Source organism: Tachypleus tridentatus, chromosome 13 (assembly GCF_004210375.1).
Source record: "Tachypleus tridentatus isolate NWPU-2018 chromosome 13, ASM421037v1, whole genome shotgun sequence".
In the NCBI taxonomy this organism is placed as follows: Eukaryota; Metazoa; Arthropoda; class Merostomata; order Xiphosura; family Limulidae; genus Tachypleus; species Tachypleus tridentatus.
In genome coordinates, this window is record NC_134837.1 from 29,866,770 (window position 1) to 29,873,961 (window position 7,192).

Below are 7,192 nucleotides of genomic sequence, written 5' to 3' on the forward strand. Positions count from 1 at the left end.
TTATGGTATAGTAAGGTATATAGCAGTCTGTAATGGGAATACGAAGAAAGGAATATAGAGATGGACCTTAGTCATCAATGCACCAAGGGTAAAGGTCCAATGAAAAGAAGTGAAATTTTACAGACATAAACGATGGATAGGCTAGTAACTAAATACCATCCCTGGTCTTTTCAAGAACCACAATAAAATAGAAATAAAAGCCTGCAGGAGGGTTGGTTATCTTTTTCACAGCTGAAGATGTAAGAATGATGGTAAACCATACATTGGTTGGCATTGGGATCAGAGGTGGGAAACTAAGAAAAACGACGTATTATTCACAGGGTCTGCAACAAAAAGTCTTACAAAACAAACATCAGCCAAAAAGTTGGATGAAAAAAAATTGAAATTAGGAATTGAAAGGGGAGTATCAGAAACACGGTCAAGCACCGTGGAAGAATGTGGATTGAGAAAACTGAGTCGAATGTGGTAAGAGAAGATTGGTTACATAAAGCTTCTTCCCTAGATTCAACAGTATCTAGAATATTCCTGAAATGTCATTGCACAGAAATGGGGGAGGCAAAAGATCATAACAATGAGGTAAAGAGCTCCAATAATAAGTTATCTAAGTGAACAGAAAGAGAGTACACAACAATGATTTGTCCAATAGAAAACAAGTAAACAAGAATCTTTGCAGTATAAATCAGCATCTTTATGACGTACTTCTGACATGAGGTGAAGGGATGAAATCTAAGGAGGTATACAGAGAAGGATCAGAAAAAGACAAGATAACTGTGTGTTGGATAGTTGAACTGAACTCAATGGGTCTGCTTTTTAAACATCCAAAAGGTGTTCTAAAGTTTGTGAATACAGATAGTGTTAGCCAGAAGAAATATAACACATAATAAATTGAGATTTATAGATTAAGCTTGTGTGAAAATAAAATTAAAATATTTTTACAAAACTTTATAGCTATAAATTGTACTGGACGAAGTACCCATGGAACGGAAAGTCAGAAACTTTGGGCTATAAAATTGTGTTCTTGATTCTCATATTTAGGTTTTTATTGTAATATTTCGTCTCCATTGTCGGTAATATTATCATTTAACTTTATTGTTGTCTTTTACGATTTGTAGTGCATGCTGGAGATACGTATTTTGATAAAATAGACAGAAAAAACAACCTTTATTCTTCATACATTATTAAAATATATATATTTTTAATTTTAACTGACGTTTCATCTTTGCGGCTTCATCAGTGATAATGCATGCTACTACTTAATATTAAAATATTAGTTAGATTATAAAAGAACTTGTCTCCAATCTTCCATAACGTGCTCCAAACAACGTATAAGTTATTGTTTCACTATTGTTCTAATGCAGTTGTCATACTGATTATACAGTTATGTTAACATACGCCATAGTTTAATAACTTAAAATTTTTTTGTTTGTTTGTTTTGGAATTTCGCGCAAACTACCCTAGGGCTATCTGCGCTAGCCGTCCCTAATTTAGCAGTGTAAGACCAGAGGGAAGGCAATTAGTCATCACCACCCACCGCCAACTCTTGGGCTACTCTTTTACCAACGGATAGTAAGATTGACTGTCACATTATAACGTCCCAACGGCTGAAAGGGCGAGCATATTTGGTGTGATGGAGATTCAACCAGCGACCCTCGGATTACGAGTTGACTCCCTAACCACCTGGCTATGCTGGGCCTCTCTTTATAGCTAAAGGCATTCTAGATCTCTCTTTCTATATACTTAATTATCTAACTTGAACTTCATTTTGAATGCGTATTTAATCCTGACCGAGGACTAGAGCGTTTTACATACTTGAGATATTATGGTGCAGTAACACTCAATTTAAACAATGAGAAGCTTAGAAAGTTCTTGTAATATGACGTACTAACACATATATGCAGTTAATTGTATCTCATATATACATCACGGTGATTTTCGAAGGTATACATAATGTGGATAAGAGATGGCGCTTCATGTTTTTGAACATTAAGTGTTCGGACTTAGGTATTAGATATCAAGATATAAAGCATAAACATTAGTATAAAACAATACTGATATACGCTCGAACTTCCATCTTGATTCTTGAATAACTTATTTGAAGCAGCCTTACTTTGCGTAAATGCTGTAGCTGCCTTACATGATGAACGTTTCCAATGGGAAACTTAAGTTAATATTTCTGTAACTTGAAAGTCTTAGCTTTGGCTCTTTTGTTCAGTGTCTGAGTATTATAAAAAAATTGGAAGGTCGAAAGTGCTGAAATACGTCATAACTTTGCTATTCAATGATAAGATTGAACTTTGACCAAGTAACATTAAAACAGCTTGACTGCACCTCTGTTACAGCTTACATGTTAGTCCAACGTATCAATTGTCAGATTTAACATTAAAGGCTGTCACATACACACTTTAAGAACTGAAACCCAAAGTTATTTGCATCATTTTGAGAGTGCAATCGTTAACAAAGCTGTGGGCCTGATCTAGTCTAAAGTTGTGTGTACTACAAAAGTTATTTGAGTTAGACAGGGTTTGTAAGCAAGTTTTTCATTAGGTTAACCTGTTCATAAAACATAAAATTTACTATTTATTTCTTCCTGTAAGTGACTGCAAAATATTCTGATGACAGAAATCTTAACTGTTTTGTGCAGTCTGGGCATGTCAGGCATGAAATCAGGCCAGGTTTAAGCTGTTCTGTGGAATTATGCAGCCCAGATTTATGTACGTGAACTACATTTACCTAGGGATTTCAATGATTCAAAGGATTTACTAAATCAGTTTGTGTAAACTGGAGATCTAAAATAACCCAGAATACAAACTATATTTTTTCATGTAATTAGTGATGAAACATTGAAAGTATACAATACATGCAATTTTTTTCCCTTAAGATATGAGGATGAAGCAGCTAGTAGTAATGACAAGAATTTTAATGAATGAAATTTAGTATGTATAAAATTTGTTGTTTAAATGTTACACAGGTTTTTATAGGTTTGTAACGAAATGGGTAATTAATATCATGATTGTTTGTTTATTTTTACTCGTAATGAAAAACTTGTACTCTTTAATTTTCTGCCCTAAAATAATTTTATAGTTTATTTCATAGTTTGTAAAATTCACCTAAACATAACAGAGAGCAGTGTTAAACTTACTTTTTTATCTTTAAACATTTTATTTCACTTACCAGTGAAATCCTTTTCCAACTAGACTCGAATAATTAAATATATACGTATAGTTTATTTGCAGTTCTTTTCCAACAATTCATTATGTTCCAAATATAGCAAAGAAATTCATATTTAATTGTTAAATTACAGACTTGAAAATGATGGATTCTGTAGAAACCAGAACATATTTTAAGCACATAAAAGACATAATCTAAAACTATCATTACACTACAGCATTACATGAGCATTTACCATCCATTTTATTTTTAACCCTGACCAGAAGAATTTATAAAAATCGGTAGGAAACAGTGATAACACTACAACAAAGGATCATTTGGTCTTACCCCACTGCCCTTGCATATCCACCTTTGAAGAAAGTAAAAATTTAAATCCACCTTCAATTTCAAGAAACTGTTGACACCTCGCTTAAAGAATTTATTGATTTTAGATAATACAACTTAAATGTAGATAGCCTGTCTTTTTCAAATTTTTAACGTTTGTCTTGCCATCTTATCTTCAGAATTGGGCACATTTTGAGGCCTTTATTTTGCCTGTTCCTATGATATTAAGATTTTGTGACATACCTTACTCTTAGAAATTGTTTATTCTAAACACATGCAAGTTTTGTATAACATACAGTAAAGAAAAGTTAATTTCATCTTAGTTATCCTTGTTATTAATCATTTATATATATGTGTACATGGAGGATATAGCTGTACCTTGATCATGAAAGGTAAAAGTGATATATTTCATTGTTAGGATCATATGATATCTTGAAGTTACAATCTCCTTTATGTTTGAATAGGAATTATAAGCTATTTCGAGAGTAGCTGTTCTGTATAAATCTACAATTATTGATTTATCTAAATAATGGAAGATTTAAAACAAAAAACAGCAGGGAAAAAATTACACACACACACACACCAGTTAAAGTTGTGACAGCAGGTAGATATTAATCTAGAACGTGAACTGGAGCGAGATGGTCAGTTTGGAAATAAGTTTGAGGACAAGAGCCAACCTGCTCATTTTAAAACTCCACTGAAGACAACTGTTCATTGTCTGTAAGGTAATATATGCGTGTTGTTTTCTATAAGTTAAAGTTTACTTACATTTAGTTCTCAGCACAGACTTCAGTTTTAGCAGATTTCTATTTTACTTCACAGGTTGGCCTGCCAATCCTCTGCTGTATAGCAAGCCTACTTAATATACTAAGAAGTCAGTTGATCTGAAAATAATTATCTTAATCCCTATAATAAACATTTATTCCCCTAAATCACCCTAGTAGCCTGTAGTAAGCCACTATCAGTATAAAGGTTCTGGTTTGACAGGAGTCCATAAATAACAAGTTTTCTTTCTCACATTCATATACCCTAGAACCCAGTTAAGTAATCTTTTACCATTACTTGTGATTTTCAAAATGATTGACCAAGAATACATTTGTTTCACCATCCACATAACAATAACATTTTTCTTTCATAAAGAAAACCTTAGATTTGTCTTTGGTGAATTTTTGGCGACTATGATATTAAATAACTTTAAAAAGCTTCTTTTATGAACATACAGGATTTTTCCACTACAAAAGTAGGAATAAGTGGCCTACAGTTTCCAGGACAGCCCCTAATATTTCTCTTTAACCCTTAAACAGCAGGAATGTTGTAGGTTGCAGCATCAATTGTTGATGGCTGCTGTTTAAGGGCTAATAGTAGCAATAATGATAGTTATTGGACATCTGTCTGTCAATGAAAGATAGCAAGGTGCTATATGATGTATTACTTCAAGATGCTGAGAAAACATTGACTGCTCCAGTACTTAAGCTACTTTTAATTTTTCAGGGTTTGTATTAAAAAGGTATTAATATTTACAAAGTAGTTCTAATATTTCCTAAAGAATGCAATTCTTAAATGTCTATTACAAAAGAAGAGGCTAACATACAGCAATCTAGAGGGCAAAATCTAAAGAAATGGAAGTTTATACATTCTTTACATAAATTTACAGTGGGCTGGTACAGGGTAAACTAAAAAAAATTTTGGAGAAGACTGGTGTCAAATCCAAGCTCATGAACTGGTTCATTCCATTAGAACAGTTATGAGAAGTGATCGAGTACTACAGTTTATTATATGGAAAATAATTCATCCTGTGTTTAATATATGCCTTTTCTTTTTTTAAAGGTTTACTGTAATTTTTTTTTTCCCCCCCCCTCCCTTTACTTATGTTAAATTAAAAGACATTTGTAACATGTTGGTAACAAATATTGTGTGTTAACATGTATATCCTTTCTGGCATTGAAAGATGTCATGCTGTATCAGTTGATGTTTTGCATTTTCATACCAAAAACAATAGGCTTCTTTTGGATATTGCACAGCTGATGTATTTGACTCTAGATACATTACAAATAACAATACTTTTGCCATTATAAACTTCATCTGTATAAAAATTCAGCAATAAATTTTATCTAGGGTACTGTATTGAGTTCTTGTAGTTTGGGGATAGTACATCTATAAATAAATTGTATACCAAAGATTTGAAATTTCATAAATTTATTTGATTACCAGGACACTTGTCAGAATTTAACCTTGAAACAAGTGATACACATTATAAATTAAGTGTCTTATACTACAGGAATTTATTAGATTAAGGTATTGCAGTATAATTAAATGAGCTTTGTTAATGTTTGTTTTAGAACAGGTTTTTAGAAGTATGAATGTTCTGTCAGTACTACTACTTACTTTTGTAAAGATTGGAAGTTTTAAAATCACAGGATAGCATTCCTGAGAAGTTCACAGGTTTATGAAAGAACTAGATAGCATTTCATCATCATGAATATGCTGCAGACAATGCATGATGTAAAACAGACAATGCCACCAAAAATCTTAGGTGGTGGCCATGTGCTAATTATTAATTTATGGACAAAGTGTAACCACTATTGACGTCCATGGTATCTCATCTTTCAGAGTATTTGTTTAATTTATACTTTACTCCTTTATAGTATACAGTTTTCTAGTAACCTAGAATTAGGTTACTATTTTGATATTTGACATTTCCTCCATTGCTAAAAGGAAATTTTAATTGTTATAAATCACTTGAACAAAATTAGGTATGTGGACATTGTGTCTAACAACTTAAGCATGCAACAAAATTTTATAAAAGAGGTAATTATTTTCTCTTAAGTTGAAGACATGTTGATAATGTCTATCAGGTACATGCAAGCATTACTTCTGGTGTCACAATGCCTCATGCTGAATGGTTAATATTAAAATATTTATATATTCTATAAAAAAGGTTTTTTTTTTTAGATACTGCCTACTTAGTTTGGAGTGAAGTTATCTATTTATCACCATTCGCTTTTTAAATCCAATGGATTTAATTAAATATGGGTTAAATGCCAGGTTTTAAAATAATTGTTTAATTCTTAGGAGGTTGCAGTTACAAGTTTCTTCCAACCTTTACATTTAGTTTTGTTTGTGGCATTAGAGATATTTAACTTAAAGAAGCTGCTTCTATAGTAGCAGAGATTTACATTTCTATGCCCTACATTGCAGGAGTTTCATACATAAAGTGATTTCATACAAAAATCCAGTCAGTGTAGTTTTGTTAACCGAAAAGTTAGAGAAATTGTTTTTGACGAATGTATTCATTTACAATTAAAAACTGGTAACTGGTTTTAATATCAAGATGGGGGTAAATGTAACTTAAATTTTTCTATTTTAAATGTTAGGGAATTCAACAACATTAATTTAAGGGTCCTAAGTAAGATTTATTTTAGAAATTAAGGTATTCCTAGTTTGGTGTAGTTAGTGATTTACAACTGTAGGCATTGACTTAGATGTAGGATGAGAGATAAAGCTAAAACCCCCATTAACTTACAGGTGTCAAAGAGTTGTGTATGCAAGAGTTCTAAGATATTAAAATCAGAAATGCAAATGTTAAAAAAATATGTTTATTAGAAAAATTACAGAATAAAGTAATCTTAAATATATATTAAGTATAGAAAATTTAAATTCATCACAACTAAAACATTAAAATATTAAGTCACTTATACAG